This window comes from Epinephelus moara, chromosome 2, assembly GCF_006386435.1.
Source record: "Epinephelus moara isolate mb chromosome 2, YSFRI_EMoa_1.0, whole genome shotgun sequence".
NCBI lineage: Eukaryota > Metazoa > Chordata > Actinopteri > Perciformes > Serranidae > Epinephelus > Epinephelus moara.
This window is the reverse complement of record NC_065507.1, coordinates 10101196-10125776: the sequence shown is the minus strand read 5'-3', so window position 1 is coordinate 10125776 and position 24581 is coordinate 10101196. Positions and strand designations below refer to the sequence as shown.

General features: G+C 41.3%; 1 protein-coding gene across 3 annotated transcripts in view; it reads right to left on the bottom strand.

Annotated features, from left to right (window-relative positions):
- b3gat1a (beta-1,3-glucuronyltransferase 1 (glucuronosyltransferase P) a) overlaps positions 1–24581 on the bottom strand; it is an 85963-nt gene that overhangs the window by 42124 nt on the left and 19258 nt on the right. For all 3 annotated transcript variants that reach the window (XM_050074413.1, XM_050074409.1, XM_050074422.1), the window contains exon 2: positions 5962–6189. The gene's annotated coding sequence lies outside the window, so the exon portion shown is untranslated. The remainder of the gene's footprint in view (positions 1–5961; positions 6190–24581) is intronic.

Genomic DNA, 24581 nt, shown 5'->3' with positions numbered 1-24581 from the left:
GCTACAGTCCTTGGAGAAATAAAATGAAGATATGACACAATGAAAAAAGAATAAAGGAGTACAAATACAAAGCATATACCGAAAAATTGTGAAATATTACAATGATTTTTTTAAGAACTTAACTCAACATTACAAAATTATCTTTCACCCTGCTTCTTTGTTGTAACAACAGTGTTTATTACAGGGATTTATTTTTTATCTAATTCTGTTAGGGCTCATTATGATTGCAGATTATTTTCTTGATTAATAAAGTCATGTTTGGTCAACCTGGTCTCACTCCCAGCTTGTCAAATACTGATGCTTGGTCAGTGGCCCGACACTGAAACACTGACGCAATCTTTAGCCAGGGTATGAGACACACTACACTATAAAGAGTGAGAAAGTCAACAAAGGGTGGGTGGGAGAGCTGGCGAATGGGTAAAGTGGACTTTCACCCAGGAGCCTGCTGTTCTTGTCCTGTGTAAAACGAAGAGTCAGTTGAATTATTTTAATAACAACATGCTGTGCTAGTTTGAGTAGCATACTATGCTAGTTACGGACAGTGTGTAACACGCAGCTCACACAGCAGAGCAGCACAGCAGCGCAGCACAGCATTGAACACACAGTCAGTTGGAGTGGAGCCTGTGTTGCGTCACATAAATGACAAATTCCAGCACTTGCCACTCCTGCCGCCCCACACGTTGTGTCAAAGTGCCACCCTGGGCAAACGCCCATTTGGCCCATATCAGGATCCGCTACTGGCTAGTGACATAGGCTATGTTACGTGATGTATGTGATGTGTTTTCTAAACCTAATCATGTGGTTTGTTGCCAAAACCTAGAGACCATATGCATTAATGACCAGAAGAAGCTGTACATAGAAGTTTATTTTGAAAACAACATAAATTAACATGCTGTCCCAGAGTGTCCAAAACTGACAAAGGAGGGTTATCTATAACGCGTCATATTGTGAGGGGTAGGGCCACTGACCAAGTGTTGGTTTTTGATGGGTTGGGAGTGAGAATGTGTTGGTTTGGTCAAAATAATATTCTAAAAAGTGTGAAAATGCCCGTCACAACATGATAGCCTGAGATGATGTCATTAAATGTCTTGTCTTGTATGAGCAATGGCTGAAAAGATATTCTATCAAGGAAAAGATTTTAAAGATGATTATCAGAGTAGTTGTTTGTTCATTTTTTGTTGTTGATCAAAATTTAATTTAATTAAAATTAAATAAAAAAAAATTGTAAATATTTAAAATTTTCAGTTACATTAAATCAAATTTAAATTCCAGTGACTTTTTTTTTTTTTAAATTATTGGATTATTTCACCCTTTTATGAGCACACCATTTATTTCAGTCTGCATTGATTATCAAAGTAGTTGTTTGTTAATTTTCTGTTGATCAAAATTAAATTTAAATAAAATGAAATATATATTATTTTTTAAATAAAATAGAATACAATTTAAATTCCAGTGAATAACCTTTTTTTTTTTTTTTTTTAATATATTGGATTATTTCACACTTTTATGAGCACACTAATTTCGGTCTGCATTCATTTGTATGATTATTTATTTCATAAAATCTAATTATTTGATTACTTTTTGAACATTTGTGGTCTCCATATTCAACACTGCAGATTTTGGGTTGTATTTGAACGCCCACACATCTGATAACATAAAGCCGACATTCAAGTTTCATCTTTAACGTGCAGTGATAATTTTGAATACATGTATTTAACCGTATCTGTATGATTTTTAGCCAGTGTTGGCCAGAGCAGAGGGAAAAGAGGATTTATATTGTAGGTGTGTCTGGTGGCCTTAGCTCCTCTGAGCTCCTCTTCCTTTTTTCTGTCAAACTCTGTCACACGCACACACCCACACACACAGTTTTATCTTCCCTCCCTTCTTCTTATTCTAGTGTCCTCCTCTTTCTCCACCTCATCTTCCATCCCTCTCTCTCACAGACAATTTCTCCCTGCCTCTTTTTTATTAACTTCCTCCCCCTCTCCACCCCATCTCCAACCTCCCTTCTTTTCCCTCTCTTCCTCCATTCATCTCCTTCTCTCTCCCTCTCCCTCTGTCTTTTTGACTGGCTCTCTCTGGGGGCGGATGTGTTTCTGTGGCCCTCTGCAGATCTGGAAAGGACATCCTCTCAGTTTAATTCAAGTCAACCCCGGTCTCCTGGTGCTCCAAGACGCAGCATGTGTGACAGCTCTACAGAGACAGCCAGAAGGAACAGACAAGTCTCATCTGCATATACGTGTGAGTGTGAGTATGTGTGTGTGAGAGGGAGGGACAGTGTGTGTTTCAGCCAGGCATCCTCCAACATTTCCCTGCAGAGCGAAAGAGTTAATTTCACCCTGGCAGCAATCATGGTTGTCTATAAATCTATGATGAGAGGCTGCTACGTTGATTAGTCAGTGCTAATTCAGCTCACACCAATTAAAGAGGTTGGGAGTGCTATCTAAATTATTACATAACATATGCTATTTGCTCTAAGCTTGTTGGAGAAACTGTAAATAAAACTATGATCATGAAGACATTATGGAATCGTGCCTTTTCTTGTATGCTGAAAGAAACAGTTTGCCTAAAGCGAGGCCGCCGGTGGGAATATTGCATGTATGAACATTTAATGTAATGCAATATGGTTCCAATATAACAAAGCCCAATAAAACAAGATCACAAGCTGCAGCTTCAAACTTAACATTAGAGGAAAATCAATGCTTCTCTGCCACAGTTAGGGCTGGGCGACTAATCAGATTTTATTTGGATTAATCGTTGGCTTACAGCAATTATGAAAACAAGAAAACTGAGATATAATGATTATTGTGCTGCATTCTCTGTGTTATAAGTCCAGCGCAATCCTTAACTTTACAGTGGTGCACTCAGTGTTGCCAATTAGGCTACTTGAGAACTTTCTTTTGGAAGATTAAGCGACTGTTTAGACCTTCTTAAGTGCTTTTTTGGAAGAAAAAAAAACTAACAACAAATTTAGTGACTTCAATAGACCATCAAGGACAAAGCAAGGAACATATTCAGATACATCATACTGTAATTCATACCCATGCATGCTTCTAAAAGTAATTGCAGTTGACAATTGCAAGTCTCTCCCTGTCATTTGTATGTGATTTATATAATTGTTTTTACATTTTTTTTTCAGTTAAAATATATTTAAAGTAAAAAAAAAAACAAATTTCAAAGACAAAGTTTATTTTTAAGTTGAATAAACGCAAGATGTAACTACAGTCAAAGAGTAATCATGTTAACCAAAATAATTGTGATTATGATTTTTACCATAATGCCACAGTCTCAAAATAGAATAAAATGTAATAAAATCATAAAAAAATAAAAATAAATAGGCTTTACTGAAACTTAACTACACATTTAAACAAGTGAACAAATAAAAAAATAATTAATTACAGGGCTGTTGTATTGGATTGCATTACCCTCTGAGACTTTGCTATTAATTAGTCAATATGCTCGTATTGACAATGTGACTATGTTTATGCTAAACAGCTATAATGTTTGCATCATCTCTGTTTAGTTTACTAATTAGCACTTAACACAAAGTGCAGCTGAGGCTGATAGAATGTCATTAGCTTTGCAGGTATTTAGTCGAAAATCAAATTATTGGACAGGTTAAAATTCGACCTGATGACGGCCCCAAGCGGCAACCTCTAGGGCTGAAAAATGATGCTTATGCAGGTCAGCTAATGGCCACTGAATAAAGGTGTAGCTATAGCTGAAGCTATTTCAATGTGTTTCCAGATCATGAAAGTTAACTGTAATGTTTTGGCCTCCTAAAAAAAACCTTGTTCAACAGTTGGTTGTATTAAAAGACCATCTAAGGATGCAGATGTTGGGTTTTTCTAGTAAGTAGGCTACATTTTGTTTGTTTTTCGTTGGTGATTAGCATTAGCAATATCACAGTTAATCATAGTTGTAAATGCACCATGCTAACCAAGCTAGAAGCTATCCTTAGAGCTAGTTCGTCCCTCTTCTCCAAATATGGTCACTTGTGGCTCCCAAAATCCAAGATGGTGGAGGCCAAAATGCCAAACTTGGGAGTCCACAAACCAGTGTGTAACATTACTGTGGCTACATCCATTATATTTTACAGTTCGATGATAGCACTGCATGAACAGTCAGAGGATCCCTAAAGTTGTCAGGTTACATCCTCGGGTCCATGTCATTGTTCCGACAGCCCATTGGTCCAACATCCCATTAGTCCGACGGTCCGCGGTGCTGAACCGCTCCCGGCGGGCGTATTTCTACCTTGATGGTGCGCCGTGACGGCTCTGGGTCAGCTGGGAAAGGCTTGAGGCGAAGCAGGCTCACAGCTTATGTGTTTGCCACTTTCTTTTTCATTTTAACGAACACCATGATCTTTCCTAACCCTAACCAAGTGGTTTTTGTGCCTAAACCTAACCAGACCTTAACCACAGGGCATCATGATGATTTCAGAACAATGGGTTTAATATGGTCGGAACAATGGGATGTCGGACCAATGGGATGTTGGACCAATGGGCAGTTCCCACATCCTCAGGGAACCATAAATGTCTTACAAATGTTTGTGCCAAGCCATCATGTAGATGTTGAGGTATTTCACAGTGACTCAGAACTAAGATGAGGATTGGTCCTCTGTGAATCATCAATGCTGTGCAAAATGTCATGGCAATTAATTCACTTGTTGTGGAGACATTCTGCAAGAGGCCAAAAATGTGGTGGTGTTAGAGGGAAAGTCTAGGATCATTAGAGTGAGGAGGATTCATCCTCTGGAGACTATGAATGTCTGTAGAAAAATAACATAGCTACCAACTGATTACTATGTGTCACAGCACACCCAAGACCTTCTTTTTAACAAAAGTTCTGTTCTTATTTCACCGTAATGCTTTTTTTCATTGTCTGAGAGAAGTTGGTGTTAATATACAAAAGTTAAATAGCTGGTGCAGTGCTATTGACCGGTGGTGTGATCCCAGGGCACTGTGGTTTATGTAAGTCCTATAGATCTGTGTGCTAACCAGTCTCATTTCAGCTGTGTTTGTTTGCACCGGGCAAAAGGCAATATGAGAGTATAAGGTTTAGATTCATCTTACCCTGGGCTTGCCAATAAGAAATCATGATATTTTCTTTGGTTGTGAGGAGACAACAGAGCCTACAAGCGATTTAACAGCCAAGCCTTTCTCACTCCTTCTCTCTCCCCCCTCCTCACTATCTCATCATTTGCTGCTTCCACACCTTGAGATTATTTCTTCGGCTTTGTCGTCAGCAGCATCGGCTCTTAAGCTTTCACACCTTCCCCCTCCCGACCTTCTCCTCCATGCTTGCGTGCACTATGCCCATATACAGTATATATCAACCTCTAATATTATCAGAGGCCAGGGGAGATCGCAGGCAGCAGAGGTAAGTGGATCTGTCAGATCATTTTGCCCCTGTCCTCCACCTAATTCCTCTGCTAGATTTCTCGGTGAAAATGGAACATCTATTGGACAGGAGGTGAGACAGAAAGTAGGAAGGCCGCCATGATGGAGTGAGACAGAGAGTGAGAAAGATGGTGGGTGGAGGTATTATCACCTGCATCCTCCTTTTACCTTGAACAACATCCGTTGATGCTCACAGAGTTTTAATTTTAGAAGGGAAAAGAAAAAAAGAATAAATAAGGCAGCTCTGTTTGTTAATGCGGGGCGTAAGTGAGAGCGAAATAAAGAACAAAGCAAGATTGTCAAGGTCAGCCCGGCCGCTGCGCGTGAGACAGTTTACAAAAATATCCTCATGTATTTTAAAGACATCACCAAGCCAGCAAAATACACTGCTCATCACAAAGTAATCAATATCTTGCATTGATTCTCAGATGGAACACTGGTTATGAACTTCATATTTGCTCTACTGAAAACAATAAAAGCTTGGGAATGGGTGGCACGGTGCTGGTCAGTTGAATGGAAATGTGTTCCCTCACAACAATGAGAACAATAGAATACTCACAAGCAATCCTCTGCCCGTCTGCAGCAAGCACAGGCCCCTCCTCCAGTGTATTCCTTTCCTCCTTATGTCGTCTGATACTGCCACAACTCTTCGTCTCAAGCCTGCCTTAATTGGTGCCGCCTGGACAGCAGAGATGTGTGCAGTTCAAGGTGGTCAAACGCAGTGGGAAGCAGTGTCACCGGTGACATCCAAACTCTCCCAACAGTTTCACGTCCTCAGGGCTGGCCCCTGGAGAAACAAGAGCACGAGAGATGTGAGTAAGAGTGGGCCTCCTCTGCCCGATACAATGAGGGGCATTGAAGAAAGGGAATGAGCAGGATGGCAGCTGGGAGGAGACGCTGCCATACTAAAACAGCCACTGGGTCATTCACAGTGCCTCGGTGATGGGATTTCTGTTTGCATCTGGACAGCTGTCAGGAGAGTTGATCATTGTGTGAGTCTTTTCCTCAGAAGAGGTGCAGTTACACGCTGCTTGGCAGGAAACTGATGACATTTTTGTTTTCGTTTTCATGGGGTGTGCCTTTTAGGACTACACACCCATGTAGCTGACTTCAGCTGCATAGTTATTTCATGTTTTTATTATACAGTATGAAAACCATCTGCATGGCCTTTAAAGAAATCAGCTTAAAAAAGTACGCATTTCTATACTTTCCTATGTTATTAATTATTTTTCTGCACCCTGGGGAAATAATGACAGAACAGCACAGTAGAAATGTGCTGTAATATGGCCATATCTAAACATACATTTGACAACATATTCAGCCTATCAGCTATTAATAGCCTCCTACCTCTTACACACTGCCTCTAGGGAGTGTCATTTCAAAATGTCCATTTGGAAAAAAATAATAAAAACACACCAGCTGCAATTCTCCCTGACTTCACCACAATACCTCTCCCACAGCTACCGCTCTCCATTATTGATGAGACTTCCTCTGTCGGCCTCATCTGCCACTATGTCGGTTGTACCCGCCTGTGGGCAGCCGCTGTGGTTGCAGAGGGGGACCAGCTGATGCCACGCGAGGAGAAATGAGACAAAGGTCGGGCACATTAACAGCCCATCGACAGGATGCGATGCAGAGGGCACGCAGTGTCGCAGGTTTGTTATTGGCCTAATCTAAATTCAATAGGCTTGTCATACGGGAAGAAAGTAATTATCTCAAAACCATGGGGAATACCCCCTCTGTAGATCCAGCTGACTCGCACATACTCAACATGAGCCAGAGGATTTAAAACACACTCTGTGGAGCCACATTACTGGTGATGGAGGAATGACACTTTCTGAAGCACTGAATCATTATAAAGCAACCGTGCTGAAGATGGTTCACTGTTTCAGAGCATCTGATGCAATCACAAACATCTGCTGGCCAAACCCTTAGTGTTGTGCTTGTATATCAGTCTGAGAACATGATGAAACTGCTGCTCAGAAGTCTTTTCACATTAACAACGGATCACTTTTAAACAGTCTACTGCTCTGTGTTAAAATACAGATTGACAAGAACATCCTGTATTCACAACCAGCTCTCTGACAAGGGTGTGACATAACGAGGCTTTGTTAAGGGTGGTCATGTGATGTTTGGTTGGGTGAAGCAAGGCACTGAAATGTCATGCTAGAATGCTTTTGCTTTGAAAGGTCAATACTAGTCTGCTTTTGAGTGTAACATCGCTACAGATTATTCCTACAAAAGAACCAAGCAGAAACACAGAGGCAGAGTTAAGCAAGAAAACCAAGCTAAAGTACCAGGGTCAATTCTATGATCCCCGTTTTTGTTTGTATGTCTTAGCAATTTGTATCATGCATTTCACTGCAACTGCTCCTGTAAGACTTTGAACCTAGAGTCAGAATTCTCTGTAAAGAAGACATACCGTTTGTTTTCTTTCTTTTAACCAAAGTATAAAGAGAGACCATATGTGACAATTGTCCCTGGCATGTAGGGCTGGGTATTAGTACTCAACAACCTTTAAGCCGTCAGCTGAAATAACCCAGTACCAAGTTGTATCAAAACTTCTCCAGTCAAACGATACCTGCCTTTGAATGTTTTGGTACCCAGATCTGGAAAAATTAGTGTTAGAAGTGTGACTTTCCCATTACTGCAGCAGCTAAAGCCCATACAGTCTGTGGTGTGGTGAAGTTGAACTGTGTATTTGATGAAGATGGCAGTCAGTGTGCTGAGATGCCACCAAAACATTAGAAAGTATTGCTTTAGTCCAAGCATGCAGGATCTGGTGGAGTATAATGTAATTGAATACTTTTTACAAGCTGTAATAATTCATTTTGAAACCATGTAAATGCACATTTACATTACAGTGAACTTGCACTGCAGGTTTGGCATTAATCAGCGCAGTATTAGCTACAGTGCTAATGCTGCTAACAGTTCATCTCAGACACAGAGATCAGCTCAAACAGTATTTCTGTAAGAAACCTGGTAGCTGTATTTACATGCTGATATTTTGCAAAGCAAATATCTTTTTCCTTTGTGGTCTCAGTATTAGAATAATTTATTATTGTACAGTTTTATAAAGTATGTTTCAGTTCATGCAGTGGTCGATAGCTATTGACTGCGCCCCCAAAGGTCAATGCAGCCCGGGTCAAAGTTCAACAAATTTGAACTTTCGGCACACCCCCGCTCAGCATCATGTTATCATCAATGATAACAATGTGAATATGGCAGACAACATCCACAGTACATATATGGTAAATACCAGCACATGATTTAATAGTAGCACGAGAAGAGTCATTGGGTACAGGAACACACTTAGTAATGTTAATTACAGCAATAATAATTTAGATTTAATGCATCTTAAATTGATGTAATTTGCATTTAAGTAAAGTTCTGACTTCAAACATAGTGTATTTTAAAAGATTTTTGAGTAACAACATTACTTATAGGCCTACCTACACATTTTATTCTGGGCCTCCACACCGTCACAGGCAGACACATACACCCTCCTCCTCCATCACAACATGTTGTATACTGGTTTGACATGATGGAGATTTAAAGAGGTGTTCAAACCTGCACCTGCATGGCAGGGAACCGTACATCACTGCATCCCTGTTAGAGGCTCAAAGCCGGCAACTGCAGCAAATGTCAGGTAAAATAAAAATAAATAAATCATAGATGCGTTCTACTGTGGGCAGTGAATGAGAATCAACGTAAAACAAATCAAAAACAGTATAAACAGACAGATATTTTAGAGGACAGTGAGATGCCCAGCATGATATTTCAGTGCAGAGGGACTCTGATGGAAAAAGCTCAAACAGCAATAATTGCCAGCTTAGACTGTGGAGCGACCAAAGGAGGCCAAGGATCTCAAGCTGCGCCTCTGCTCATCGGGGGTTAAAAGCTCAGAGATAAAACCAGGCACTAACCCAAAATGTATCTTTTGTGCCATGCGTAGCTATGGTTACTACACTGAATATAAATCGGCTGCTGATGGGAGGTGTGATACGGTGAGAGCAAAGGATACTGATAGTTTTCAAGATAATGTCATTTTTAAAATGAGGACTGATATTAAGTCATTTAAATGCTTCATGCAGGCTGATACATTTGCTCTGTCGCTCCCGAAACATCCACATCTGCCTATCTGCCTCGGGCTGTATGGGGGCTCATTTATATAATAACATCATTATTCATGAGCTGCAACTGGGAGTGGCCCCCTCTATTTACAAAGACAATGGCTGCTTAATACTGGAATCTCTTTACATACCTAATACATACCCTGACAGGGAAGAACTGGATGAATTGTTTTGCTTTTATAAAGACTGAAATGTGACTTAAGATACTTGCAACTAATTTTCTTTTTATGTTCCAATGCAATATTTTAAATATAGATAGTCTCTGTGCTTCTGTGTTTTATACCCAGCAACAGGATTATGCAATTCATGTGTTATTAACATCTGCAGTTCACTCAGAAACTCCTTCAGGACTTGATAGAGTCGTGGCCAAAACCCCGGACCTCGGAGTGTGTGGACTGCAGCACACAGCTCCATTCTGTCATGTTCTGCTCTGTGACCAGACACAAAACAGAACACACACACACACACACACACACACAGAAGTGTATGTGCGTGGGAGTCCCCAGACACGCACGCACACACTTCCAGAAAAGCTCATACTGTTCGGCGAGCTGTGGCTTTAACGTGGGCTGACCACTGCGACCACGATCAGTCTGTGCATCTGACAGTGACGGATGGAGGACAAAACATGAAGACAGAGGACTGGACGGAGGGAGCAGAGAGAGAGGGACCAGACAGCGTGGTGTTAGTATTGATCGGCTTCAAACCTGCTCATGTAACCTATCAGAATGGACCGATGTACTGTATATATACACAAATGTATCATCAGGAATCGATGATTTCTCATGCGGAGGTTGTCTTGCAGAAAGAAATCCAACTCACAGAATACAATTTTAAAAAAGTGCAAAAATGTGACACTTCTCTTTCTTTATGCAGTATTGATTATGGTGTATATTTCTGTATGTACTGGCTGCTGCATACAGTATATATTTTTAAATAATACATATCTAACACAGACTCTGGTGGAGAAGCTGCAAGAGTCTTGTTAGGATCATCCTTTCTAATTCTGCTTCCACCTGATGGACCCAAGGGGAGCCATGTGCAGGACATCAGTGTAAAACACACACACACACACACACACACACACACACACACACTAAAATATATAGACCCACAACAATATACAGTACAGTATACATACAAACTCACTTGCCCAAGGCAAAAAAGGCAACCACTGCACTATATCAAGGGAATAGCGAATGCTTATTTCTGCGGAATCCAAATGCTTTTATGTATCTTTGCATTCTTGGAGGGTCAGACCTTTGCTGCATTCCACTACAGAAATTTGCCAGACATACAATAACCCCATCACTGATGATCTCTTCTCATACATCACTTTCCCTCTGTGTGTGATAGTAATCTTGTAAAGATTGCCATTGAGGAATAATATCAGTGGGGGGAAAATGCCCCGCTGAGAAAAAAAACAAAGCCTGTCCTCTGCTGAATCTTTGATGGTGCGTCAGATAATACCAGAGATAATGACAGACCTGGTGGCCTTTTTTCATTCTGAAGACATCTGTCATTTAAGTGAAAATTGCCAGGTTTGTCATGAAAGAGAATTCATCGTGCCTTTGAGTATGGCTCTATGTTTAATTCAGGCATGTCAGTTGGTGAGTAAATGCTTCTTTATTCTCGTGTAAGTGGTCAATATTAATAATGCACACGCGGGTCTAAGTTCAGCATCCGTCTTGGCAAAGTTTAGCATGGGAGGTTTCGCCAGCTGCGCACGCTTGTCACCACATCCTTGCTCTTTCTTTCTCTCTCTGCCTCTTTCTTTTCCACTGCAAGCTCGCCACTCCATCCTTTTCTCTCCCTTTCTGTCCCTGGCACTGAAAGGCACCGTATGGCTCTGACGCCTATTCCGATAGAAAGATGTGGCCCATCAGCAGTAATTGGAGGAGCTGTGGTGGTTGGGTTTCTCTAGGAGGCGGCGGCATGATCGATCCCATGGATGGTGGAGGTGGGCAGGCAGGCTGACAGCGCAGCATCCCCCACAGCTCCTGACAGCTCAATGAAGGCCAAGCTGCAGAGCACAGGATGTCCTTTTACAAGAACAATCATCATGTGCAGGTCACCCTCGAGCCCCTACAACTCACAGCCATCCAGTTAAATCATAATTACCCATTTAGTTGATTATCAGCTGGGTAGAAGCACGCTGAATTTAATGTTAGCCTGTCATTATACCCACATTAAAGAATAAAGGAAATGTCAGAGGCCTAATAGCAATGATGTGATGTAATTATCTCTAAGGTGATTTATTTGAAAGATTTTACAGCGATAATCTCCCGACGCCCTCATACATTCTGTGAGGTATACAATTTAATTGCACACTGTGTGCGATGACACAATGAAATAGCACAGGATGTGGATGATGGATGCAGCGGAGACTTCACACGAGCAAGATAATTTGCATACACAGGCTGGTGTCAATACCGCGCTGCGTTTTCTCATCACAGCTTTGGAGTGCAGCCTTTGTTTGTCCTCCTGTTTATGTTGTTTTGTTTTTTTTTCTCCTCATGACCAAAACTGTGTTGTGCTGAGCTCAGCCTGACCGCCGGTTGCCATGGCGACGCACGGCAGCTGGGACTGATGGCGTGCTAGAAAAAGCTTAGCACAGGTTAACTCCAAAGGACTGTTTATTTAACTCGCACTGTTGTCTTTATCCTTACCACTGTCAGACCTCACGCTACCTTCTGTGTTTGTGTGACTCTGTTTGGAACCTGCTGGCGACTGCAACAACACCAGACTATAAGAAGGCCAGTCACTGTGGCTTTAAAACATCTTGTCATCCAATTGCATTTCATTGACACTGATGAATAAATGAGGAAATGTCCTACATAAAATTGGCCACGATACCATGTGTTCTACATTTTGCTCGTGTTGCGGCCTCAATTCTTACTCTCAGCAAAGTGCAGTGCAGACTCCAAGCAGAGATAGTTCCACTGATAATACACATAAATGCACAACAGATATCAATGAACTGTTCCAGCTGCTGCCATTTCTTTGACAATATCATGCCTTGCTGCAAGGTTTCAGCCCTGTAATTTTGTAGCTGCATTGATTCATGTGGCTCTGACCGCACGAAAACGTCTCCATAATCTGGCTCAGAGCCAGAGCTATTAAATTTACCCTGAGCTACGGCTACATGCTAAACTGCAACCACTACCCGAGCTTCAGAAAATGTTATTATATAATCCCTAAAATGTTTTAATTATTAGAATTTGTCATACTTTATGTAGTTTGGTACTTAACTATACTGTAGTTTTTATATTCTTTTAGTTACATTCTTAAATAGTCTAAATGCTGTTTCAAAGCCTTTCCTATTATGCAAGGAATAAGATTCTTTAATTTATCTATTTCTGATTGATATAAAAGTTGTTATAGCTCTGTCTTTTTTGTGATATTGAGAAATCAGCCTATCAATAACCCACCATGTTTTTGCTTTAAAATATGCATGTAATATTCTGTGATTACAACCGTCGCATTCACAGAAAGAATTCAGAGGACATAGTCTTAGTGTTCTCACAGCCCTGAGGATGAGGGTGTATGTTGTGCAGATTGTAGAGCCCACTGTGGCATCCAGCTATATGAATAAACCAGAATGAAAAGAAATATTTCTCTTTAAATAAATGAAATACTGAGAGAAGTCACTTTAACTTTCCTCTATTGTCATCCATAACCTAAACATATTTCAGCTGTAAATGCACAGTAATATGTTTTAAATTCATAAAAACATAATTTTCTTACTCCCATCGGCAGCTTCATTTTTATAATATTGACTTAAGGATTAAATTACTTATTCAAATTGCCTTTTTTTCTCTTCATTGCAGAGGGAGTCAAGAGCAACACTCATCCTCCAGGAGTTTGGCAAATACTTTTGAACAGCCTTCCCTTGACGCTACCTGCTGATCCCCCTCTGGGAGAACTTCTGACAGAGACGGAGGACAGGAGAAGGTTGTGGCTTTATAGGCAATCCCCCTATAATATTACCTCTCTTCCCCCTGCCACACACACACACACACACACACACACACACGCACATACACGTACAATACCACCCACCCCATCTCTGGAATACACTGATCCCTGTGAAGAATTTCCAGCCTCAGCCAGAGCTGCAGAGCTGTACAGGAATAACATCAGCAGCCTGAAGGTGCTGCTGGGTGAAAGTGCCAGAATCTCAGTTGGTCTCTGGGGTATAAATAGATCATAGCTCCAGGTTGTGTCCTGTTAGAATGCAGCATTACTCTGAATTATAATCTCCAATACTAACAAGAGCTACTCCAGGCATTTATGTACATTTTTAAAATAAATATCTCTTGCTATTAATCAAAAGGAAACATTTAGACCACCTGGCTGAATCAACACTGCTGGCTCACTGCTGCTGTGTGCTTCTGTTCATCCCTACGGTACCTTTACCCTTGGAAAGGCCAATATGACTGGCCGGTGTTGATGTTTCGAGTACCATTACATAAATAGCGCACTCACTTCCAAAGTGAAGAAGCAACCACAACCTTTATGCCTTTCATCTTCACAGCTGTCGCTCAAGCTGCAGGGTCGTTTTCAGCTTCTGCAGGAGTTGAATTGATCCCTGAGAGACAATCAAGGGGGGGTCATTTTGACTCTTGGCTAACACTGGAGGTAACTGCTGTTGTTTGCACTTGGCAGCTTCCCCTCTCATGTTTGGTTCGAGGCATTACATCGACAGAATGGTAAAAGGGGCCACCAGACACTTTGGGAAACTTTGGAGGTGATGACATGCTCCAGGCTTTTAGTTTAGTCGCCGTTCCTGTGGAGAATGTTTATGAGCTGCTTTTATCACAGCTATGGAAGTTGCTGAGGAAAGACAACAAGCCCATGCTGCTTGGAATATTTATCAGTTACTCTCGCCTGGTTTGTCTTTTCACAGAGTCATACTTCATGTGATTATTGTTCACAACACCTCTGCTGACCTCAGCGCTTTAGTGAGCGACATGGGGACTGTAACTGTATGACTGCAAGTCACTTAGCGGCATGAAGGAGCCATGTTGTTAATGATGCATCAAAAAAGAAGGCAGCCATTATAAATTCAGCACTTTCTATCAACACTCTTGACTAAAGCACTCGAGGTTACACTTGAGTAAGATATTATGGATGATATGTCATATTTAATTTTAAAACGGCTTGCAACATGGTTGAAATGAGACTGAGAGTCTACAGTTCTGTGAGGCTGTACTCAGGCACAGCGGTGCTTTGAGCTAAATGCTAACATAAACATTCTCACATACTTGCAATCAAGTTCCTTTGGCCCAATCGGAGTCCTTCAGTAAGGGGTATCTGTCGATGGTGAGTCTGATCTAATACTTATATTTATGATACTGCTGCTCAGCACATATGCAAGCTACAACCTATGAGATGAGACAGAAGAGAGAACTGTAGCCCACTAAATCTGACACACCTTTCTTCTCAAGAGCTAACTGATCTAAATTTTGGAGGACCTGGTTCAAAACTATTAAATTCACAAGTTTTGATAGGACAAGAATTAATTTTATGAATTACTTACAGAATTTATGCTAATTAGAGATGGCTGATATGACCAATCCATTACAATATGCCCACATTGGCCCCAGTGCCAATCCCTATGAGCTTGGGATGTCCTAACATGCTGACTTTAAGCAGGTATAATGTTTACCAGGTAGTAAGCCAGGCTAATTTGCACTTAGCAAAGATTAGAGCTGCAACTGATTGACTTCCAGAGGAAGTCAGGGGATCTCAATAGTCATTATCCACTTAAATATCTGTGCCAAATTTCTTGGCAATCCATCCAATAGTTGTCACAACCCGCTCTCAATCCCAACTCTTCAAATGGCCCTCAACATCAGATACTGTCGCACCAAGGCACCCTTTGGCACTCTTTTGGTTTTGATGCTCCGAGCAACTACAGTAGCATAAAGAGCAATAAAGTCTGCATAGGTTTAAGTGGATGGGTCAAACAAACTCTGCACTTTTGCTTCACGTCCCATGTGAAACCAAAATAGTGCTATGGTAGTGATATATGGTACATGACATTACATTATGTTAGTAACAACTTATTTTAAGCCAAACCATAATGTGTTTTTTCTAAACCTAACTACATGCTTTTGTTGCCCTAACCCAACAAAGTAACCCTAAAAACAAACTATTACACCTCAGTTCAAAGTTTATTTTGAAAAGAAACTGTACATGTAACAAACATAAATTGACATACCATCCATGTGCGTCCAAAGCAAACACAGGAGGGTTACCTAGCCATCATATTTTGACATGTTAGACCACTGACCAAGCATTGTATTTGACGAACTGGGGGTAAAAATGCTAGTAGGATTCATCTTCTGGTGACCATGAATGTCAGTACAAAATTTCATGGGAATCAATCCCATAGTTTCAGATGTATATCAGTCTGATCAGCATCGCCATCCATAGAGCCATGCCTCCAGTGTGTCTAAAAACCTTTCTTCGGATTTTATAAAGCATTCACTGTAAGTCTCTATTACCATTCTACCAGTAATAGTTTCCATGGATTTCTGCAAAGGGCAGTTTAAAGTCTGCCCATTTAATGAGGTGCATGGATGCCTGTATTTTGGCAAACATTTGAAGTGCCTAAGTACAGGATACTGGCAACTGCTGGGTCAGTGAAGTGTGTTACTGTGCTGTACTGAATGTCTCTGTATTAGAGCTGACCTCTAATCATATATCATGTTACCTACATGTCTCACTCCACAGCCATATGCTGGCAGCCACGGTCATACTCAGACTGAGTATGACCGTGGCTGCCGGTGCAGTCAAGCAAACAATAAGAAAATCCCTCTAACATGCTCTAACAATGGAATCCTGTGCCAGCTGCAATTATAAGTTGCTCCCGGAGGTACTCTCCTTGACACCCTAAAAAGGTAATATACCTTCTGCTCTAGAACACAATCACATGGTTCATACTCTAGTCTGCATAATTACAGGGGCTTGGGGAAATTGAAGGGCTCCGCTACCCGTTAAACCGGGGGCTTAAGTAATCTTAGTGAGAGGAGAGGCATTAAGGAGAACATGGATGTCCTTGTTGGATCACTGCTACTGCATAGCTTGGACAACCTGCCACGTTTGGATGAAGACATGGTTAACAGTTCCCACACGGCATCGTCTGACAGGCAGCATCATGACTCCTACACCAGGTTTAAATATAACAATGGGCTTTATGTAATGCTCAGCTACAATTACATACAAGTACAAGCATCAGATGTAAACATATCTACACGTCTGTCTGTCTATGTGTCTATCTTTTGTTCCATCCATTCATCCACTCATCTGTTAATATCATTATTTTATTATAATTATTATTATTATTTAGTCAAATTTTCGAGACAGAAGGAGTACTTGTGACAGAAGCTGCACGAGCGGACAGCGTAATTCTCACGAGATGAATTTCTACTGACAGCTCTGATCAGAGGAGAGACAAATGACGAGGCATCCGCCCCCATCTGCCGTCAGCAGGCCTGACAGAGCACTGTCTGGTTCACTCAGTGCTCTTTCAGGCACTACTTCACATTCGATCAGGGGATTTTGACCTCTGCGTTTTCTATTACATGATGCTTCCTCCATAGTCACAACAACACAGTGCCATCGCTGGTGTCTGGCGAAAAAGTTGCTGAGAGTTACAGAGGCATTTCATCTTGATTTGATACAGCAGTATGGTCACCCAGCGGAGGGCACACTTTCTATCCATTGACTGAAAAGCATAGAAAAATACTCTGCAGAAAGGATTTGGTTGAGCCCATACAGATTTTGAAGGCACAGTATGAGTTCATTTATCTGATAGCTGATTTGACGGGACTGGGAGAAGCGACAGTGGCTAGTCCAGCACATTTTATGCTCCCCTCGGGCTCTATTTGCTGAGAGTCTTTTAAAATGTCTTCTGCAAACCTCTCAAATGGATTTTATCATTTCATAATGAGGCTCCTACTCTATATAATCTTTAAACAAATCATAAAAAATACACTCTGTGGTGATTGTTGAAAGATCCCTTAATTGATTTGATACACTCCAGGGGCTGCCAGCACAGACCTTTGCTCTTGGCTTTAACATAAAGGTTTTTGTCAGATGGGAGATCTCTGGAGTGCGAGCCATTACAGCCAGGCTCAAAGCGATCAAACCCAGGAGACACACCATCATTTGGGCCTAAAGATGCCTCTCCTTTGCCAGTTTCCTGGACAGACTGCACGGAAAAACGACTCCGTATCGGTTTCTTTGTTCCTTCCACTTAATTGCTGCAGAGCTGCAATATGTCAGCTCGGTCCTCCAGAAGAAACCGCCTCTGTCTCACTTGCAGGATGAGTTTTGCTGCCATTAAGAGGATCCTCAGTCTAATTGCAAGTATTTTGTGAGACAGCCGCTCTAATGAAGGGAGGGATATGCCAACATAGCAGATCACATTACAAACATCAGAGGTAGACATGTGGTCTAATTACTGAGAGGGATTAAAAAAAACGGCGCTTGTTGGATGTATTTCAGACGTATAGAATCTATTTGCAAACTGTCGATGTTAGAAAAGATAAATCCTCTGATCTGCATATTTCACTGAAGAGATTAATGGCAGGAGAGATTCCAATTTTGATTATCTTGCTGGATCCGATTACCTATCCACTGTGCTCTTCAAATGCATGTTCCCACTTTTACCTTCATCTAAATAGCTATTTTTTTGGGCATACAGTACCTGTGTGTGCATGCAGAATACATTACTAAGTCTGTTGTGTTAACGTAGGTATATACAGGTATGTCTTCAGTGGTTAAGTGTTGTAGGAGTAACCTCTATTTGGGAACTGACCTGTCACACTGAGACTGCATGTTCACTGAGGCTCCCTGTGGACACTCAACCATGCGTAACACTCGCTCAAGGCAAAAGGAAAAAAAAAAAAAAAGCGGCTTTATGAAGTGACTGATAGGATGTACTGCAGCGGCGGGTATGAGACCTAGAATTCTCCACAGTGTTACCACAGAAAAACTGGCCTCAGTGTGAGTGACTGACATTGAATTGGAGGGCAGGGAGGTCTAAAGCTTATTCTTCTATCTGATCTCGAAGGAGCAACTGTAGTGTGCGGCCTGCATTTTCGACATTTTTGTGCCTGCAGTACACAGCTGAAACATTTATCAGCAGGTAAGGAGTGCATTCTCTCGGTGCCGCCGCTCTTAATACACACACACTTAAAGGCAAGCACGTGTACTTTAAATCTCTTGCCATGGAAGCACAAATTCACACCTCAGAGTTCGAGATAATGTTTAACTTCGAATACTTTGTCTTGAAATTTTTGGAAAACAACTGACAGGCTGTGGTTGCAGGGGAGTGTAGTTATTAGTTTTGATTTCAAACCTGTCTCTGCAAAGTGTCTTCAGACGGAATGGAAGAGAAAATTAGAAGCAACACGAAAGCATACTGAGTTTTTGTAAAGACGCAAGACAAGAATAAAAATGAGAAGATCTGCAGGAAAATAAGCAGAACTACTGGAGTTTAGGCAAGTTTAAAATCCCTCTGAATCTGAGCTGTAGCATGCACGTACACACACACACACACACACACACACGCTCCACAGTCCAGCTCCACAGTGAATGCTGTTAGCTAACTACAGCAAATTTACAGTCTCATCCATAGGCAGTTTGTGGCTGCGCTCCAGCAAACAAAATTAAGCAAATAAACCAGGATCACAATTTGCTTTGTATTCAGTTTGAACAGACTTTAAAAGAAGAACAAAGTTCCACCAGGGATGTCTCTTTAGCTGTTCTATCAAAAACTTTTTAAAGTATGAGGTGGAGAAAGATTATTGCTCTTAGTGGTATGGTTTGGTTACACCGATACAACATTCCAGAAAGTGTTTTGTAACTTGAAAATCTGTACAGTCATGTGGCCTTGCGGTTGACTTCAAGGGGAATCATGATAACTGGTTATGTATCACTGTGGTCAGACAGATTATATAATGTAAATGAAGTGCAATGCATTGTTAATGATACTGCAGTTTCTTAATAAACTTTTTGCAAACAAAAGCTGGGCATTCAATCCAATTAAATGGAACAAATTTCTCAAATCCAATAGATTTCCATATGAAGCTGCACCGCTTTGAGCACTAAGCACAAAGTGCAATTAAACGGCCGCTCGTTGGTAAACAAAGCGAAACTTGCATCGAAGGCAATATATCCACTGTGATTATTTACCACCCTGAGCACTCAGCAAAAATCAATAACATGTGCAAACATCAAACCAAACAAGATTTGCAAATCGGTCTTCATAAAACAAATGCAGAGGGTAGAAAACGAAATAAAAAAACAATCCTCTAAATCACACTGAGACACATCACAGAGCCACTGGTGATAAGAATTATCCTGGGTAAGAGTTTTATGGATTTCTTTGCATTTGGGACATGGATGGTTTAAGCTGCAAAATGAAAGTCAGAGTCAAAGTCAGTTCACAATTAAGCCAACACAAAGTGTGCGTGCTTGTGTATGTCCTTGGATGTGTGTGTGTGTGTGTGTGTGTGTGTGTTATCCATGCAGGGTTCCTCTCTCTTGACATATGAATGGAGAAACTGACAAGTTTTAACCCTCACATTTAAATTCCAACCTGCATTAATCAGTGGTTTTAATACTGACATTGAATAAAAATGAGTGTGGCTCTTTGGACCGACTTAGTCTCTTTTATCACAGCGTTTAAGTTTTAAACCCATTGTGTTGCGTGTTCTCAAACTGTTGGAAACCTTTTCCAGAAAAAGAAATCAGGTCAACCTATGTACAATAACTGCCAAGCCTGTCTGACAATATGACAAGGTGTTAACAATGTTTCTGACAAAATTGGCAACTGGCAGGTGGACATTTAAGTAACCAGAAATGTTTCTCAGGAGCTGGTGGAGAACATAACACAGCTAAAAACAAAGTGACGATCAGACTTACATTCTTCAGCTAATGAGGAAAAGAAACTACATATCTTGTGAAGGCAATGTTTGCCTTACAACATCTAGCTTGCACTACCTTGGTGGTTGTGTACCTGTTAGCTTGTTTTGACGTTTTTGTGCCCCTTGAAATTCGAGCCACAGATTGATTAATGCAGCTTAAAGATAACTAACCCCTGCTAAGGTCAACAAACACCACCTTGAGTTTTATAATGTATATTTTATTAATCCCACAAGGAGTAAGATGTGCAATTAGCTGTCAGAGGCATCATAGAGACGCCATCACAAGATACTGCTAAAAGGGAAGACTGCCAAGCAACGAACAGCACATCAAGTATTCCATAAAATGTCTCCGTAATGGAAACATTAAATGTTTTGATGTCCAAGGCGTGAAGAATAAAAAATGTGACTGAAACATGACTGATGAGAATCCTTACAGTAGCTGTAAGTAAACAGACTCAGCTCCCTCATCAATCACAGCCCAGGTGCCCTTGAATACGATATGTAACCCAAAGTGATAATGACGTGTGTTACCCTATTGCTGCGCTATTCTGTTATAATCCAAACACCGACAGACCAACACGATTCAAACTACGTAGCGTTTGGTGAACACGAGGTAGTATCTCTGACAGCAACACAGAGCCCGTCTCCCTCTGTCTCTAAGCTTGTCCCCACATAAAGGACAGCTGAATTGAACATCACACAATTCAGTCTTCATGGTCTCATTCTGCATGTGTCCACCAGTAATGTGCCGGAAAGACCTCTGCAGATTGGAGCACTGAGGTGGTGTTGTGGTTACACAGAGCTTAACACCTCGACGGCTCTGCTTCTGTTTCACAATATACACTACACTGTGAAAGAAAGCCATAAAGTCTCCTGAATGATCATTGTTTTCCAAAAGGTATTTATGGGCTCTGTGAAGGTGTTACATAAATGTTAATAACAGACTGTTTTACAAGGTTTAACAGCTAATTTAATACAGTAAACTGTCTTGTGAGGACACATAAAAAAATATCTATAAACAGTAAATTACTATTTTTGAGTGAAAGTTTTAAAGTGGCTTCACTACACTTTAAGTCTGTAACTGCTCAGTATATGTGCGCATAATGGGTGAATGAGGATGTGTTAAAGCACAGTCATTTTTCAGAGGACTTTTCGGGGCTTTGAAAGGAACGTGCATTATTCCTGTTTCTTGGCCGAGACATTCAAGCTAATGCGTCTTTTCTCCTCTCCAACCAGCGCACTCTCCTCCCATTTCAACAGACTTCTAACAATATGCATTGAAGCCTCCAGTTGATACGGGGCTTCAAATAGAATCACTTCTCCCCGCTGCCTGCCTCCTCGCGGTTCCAAATGCAAAATGTGATTTACGTCGACACAAGTCTCCACAGCCTCCTTCAGCCGCATCTGTCTCATTCTCACTGCACACTTTTAAGTACCAATTTGGGGCCTTTCTGAACCCGGCTTACAGTGCAAAGAGCAATTCGTCATGCAATTCATTGCTCGAGACAAAAAAGTTCAGAGGCATTTTATGAACTCTTGGCATAATAAGCGGCTAGGGGATCAAAATATCAGTGGTCTCTGTCCTCTTTGACCAAGCTGGGATTTCCTCCAAAGCTCCTACCCTTCTCAACCCCCAGCAGGGGCCTCAGTCCTCATTTGTCACCTGTGCCACCAGGCCCGAAGAGGGCTGTCTGGTTTTGATGAATGGAGCGAGGGCTTCTGTCCTTACTCTGCCATCCATCAACTTCTGCGGACGTACAGCATGGAAGACAAACAACTCTTGCTGGGCGTCTAGTCCAAGATCGTTGAGACATGATTCTTCAAAGATTCAGGTTCTGGCTGGAGTAGGGCTTGTATTTTTGGTCGATTAAACTTTAGGATATTGTATTTTTTCCCCCCACAACTGCATACATCCACAGTGTTCTCATAAGCTACTTTCCCATTGTTTTATTTCATGCATTTCCACTAAGAGAACATGTGGGCCCATGCGATGCATTCATCAGTGCTTGCCTGTTTAAATTTCCAAATTTCCACTCACGTCCGTCTGAAAAAAAAAAAATGCAAATTACAGGTTGCACTTCCTTATATCACCCATGACTCATCCTCTGGTGCTATTTATGGGACAGGCACTTCTCAGAAAAGCAGTGGGATCCAATGAAAGCCAATGAATTAGGATTAATATCATGTGAAATGTAAATCATGACATGGTCAGTTTTGAATCCTCTCAGATACTGTTGCAGGAAGCTTAGCGTTTTTCAGATACAGTATAACAGGTTTTGTAAGCATGTCACTTGTAAACGAACTGTGGAAGTATTTTCTATCTTTGTTCCCCCTGTAGCAGCTCTAAATGTATGCTAGGTGTTGAGTGGAATTGATTTTCTCAGGGAAATGTCGCTCAAAATAACCACGAAGGCAACACAAGCTTGTTTCTCATGTACAGAATCTGTCAGTCACATGTCCTTGGATGGAAACTTTGTGACAGCTCAGACTCTGGTATTTCAAGCCTGTTCGAACTTCCAGTCTCTTGGTCTTTGGACACAGTGGTTCTGCTCATTCAACCTCTCTTCAGGTGTCACAGATGAGCCAACACTTCACTCTGTAGGTGCACACCTTTTGACAGAGCCCCTTTCAATAAAAAATGGTGTGTTTGTGTCTGCAGCAGTTGCAAAAAATCCTAACACATCATAAGGCTATTCTCTCAGGAACAAGAGGAGCACAAATGAGGCTCTCATCTTCGCTCCCTCCTTCTTGCTTGCTTCTCACACCTTTGGGAAATTAATGCCCGTGCTGTGAATGCAATTTGGATTAATGCATCATAATCTATAGACAGCTTGGCAATCCCTTAATAATAAATAAAGCTGTAAAAAATATATATTAATTTTCGTGAGCTTGTTATTCTAAAACTTCTGAAACAGAGGATTACTGTGGATGGCACTTCATTTTCAAGTTGAAATGCATAAGCTTTCTTTGGGATTTCATGCATCTTCAATTAGCAATAAATCCTTAAACAAGCTGTCTTTTTTCCCCAGATGAGGTGAGATACCATTTCTCCTGTTAACTCCCAAATGAGACAGTAGAATGGACCCCGTACATCTCCCTGACATGACTTTGAATTAACCTCTCACATGCCTGCAAAGGTTCATCTGGAGATAAGGTTGCTATTACGGCAGGTTCTCTACCTTCCTGCCTCTACCCCTATCTCTATCTGTCTCCCCCTCTTCCCTCTCTGTCGTCCTCATCCTTCTTTCTTTCTCTACTTCAATTAACAGTAATAGAGTCTGGGCGTATTGCCTCTTGTCCATTCATCCAGACAGCCCACCCCCCTCCTTTAGCTCCGTCTTCCTAACACCAGGTTGTGTTGCAATTACATTACGGTCCAGTGGTATCAGGGGGGGCCCGTGTCAAGGTGATACCATGTGAGAAAACACCTGCGTGCTCACAATGACCTCCAACCGGTTGCGGTGCGAGCGGGTCTACAGCTGACACCGAATCGACCTCAGTGCCTTCAGGCAGAACGGAGGCCCATACAGGCAGGTCCAGGTTGCTGGTTTCAATAGAAGGCCAGATGGAGATGTAGAGAGGTGCCCTTAAGGAGCAGGTTTCTTTTCTCAGAATAAAGACATCATGCATGGCTTCTCTTAACCTTGAGATATTACCTTGGGCAAATAGATTTGAGTTAACATTTCCTGTCATAATTCAGCTGTAAGAAAACTCAGTGTTTGTATCTCTGCAGGCTACGTGCCGTGTGTGCTAATCCGAGCCGGAGGAAGATGTTCAGTCTTTGTCTTTTCTTCTTCCCGGGTACCATCAGGGATTTTTGATAAAGGGATATCCTCTCCTGCCATGCTTGCACAATATGTTTGGATACAGTCACTGCTGGCAGAATAAATACTTTTCAGGGTTTATTAGATTTTATTGTCTTGATTATGATGTTGGCGCACATTTCACAGCTTACTTTAGTTTTTATTGTTTTATTTTTGATCACTTTTATGTAAGTGTTAGTCACTCATGATTGCACAATCACGAAATAAAGCGATTAAACAAACTTTATCACACAAAACATAAACAACTATAGGCTCAGGATGGGACACTTAAAACTAACG